Raw genomic sequence first — 1,033 nt, 5'->3', positions numbered from 1 at the left:
GCAAGAATACTGGAGTGGTTTGTCAGTTCCTTCTCCAGGGGATCTTCCTGACCTGGGGGTCTAACCCAGATCTCCCACATGGCAGGCAGATTCTTTGCCATCTGAACTACTAAGGAAGATTATTTAAAGTATGCAATATTATTATTTGATATATAGAGACATTATGAAATAATTACCACAATCGAGTTAACACATCTATCACTTCACACAGTTACCTTTTTTGTACATGGTCAGAAAGCTTAAAAATCTACTCGCAGCAAATTTAAAGTATACAATATAGTATTATTAACCATAGTCACCATGTTGTGCATTATTCGTCTTATAACTGAAAGTTATAATATAATTTATTCATCTTATAACTGAAAGCTTTCACCCTTTGACCAACATCTATCCACTTCCTCCTCCAACCCCCACCCAAGACCTTGGAAACCACTCTTTTCCTCTTTTCTTCTCTGAGTTTTTTAAAAATTCCTCATATTGATGAGATCATACAGTATTTGTCTTTCTTTATATGGCTTATTTCACTTAGCATAATGTCCAGATTAATCCATGATGTTGCAAAGGGAGGATTTCCTTCTTTTTTATGGATAATTATATATAACATTTTCTTTATCTATTTACAACACTCAAGTAGTTTCCTTATCTTGGCTATTGTGAGTAGGGCTGCCATGAACACGGGAGTGGAGATATCTCTTCAAGATACTGATTTCATTCCCTTCAGATATACCCAAAAGTGGGACTGCTAAATTGTATAATAGGTCTATTTTAAATTTAATTTCAGTATTCCTGTGTTCAGGCTAATATATAAAAATACATTGATTTTGTTCATCTTTTATCATGTGACGTTGTTGAACTTACTTAACAAGGGTTCTCAGAGGGTTTGGTGGGGTTTTTGCATGTTTTTTTGCATTTTCTATGTAAACAATCAAGTCACCTGCAAACAGAGAAAACATTACTTCTTCCTTCCCAGGCTGAATGACTTTTATTTTATTTTCTTGTCTTATTGCACCATCTAGACCCATCAGTACAATAT

Source organism: Bison bison, unplaced genomic scaffold, assembly GCF_000754665.1.
Source record: "Bison bison bison isolate TAMUID 2011002044 unplaced genomic scaffold, Bison_UMD1.0 scf7180017864306, whole genome shotgun sequence".
NCBI lineage: Eukaryota > Metazoa > Chordata > Mammalia > Artiodactyla > Bovidae > Bison > Bison bison.
This window is presented reverse-complemented; position numbering follows the sequence as displayed.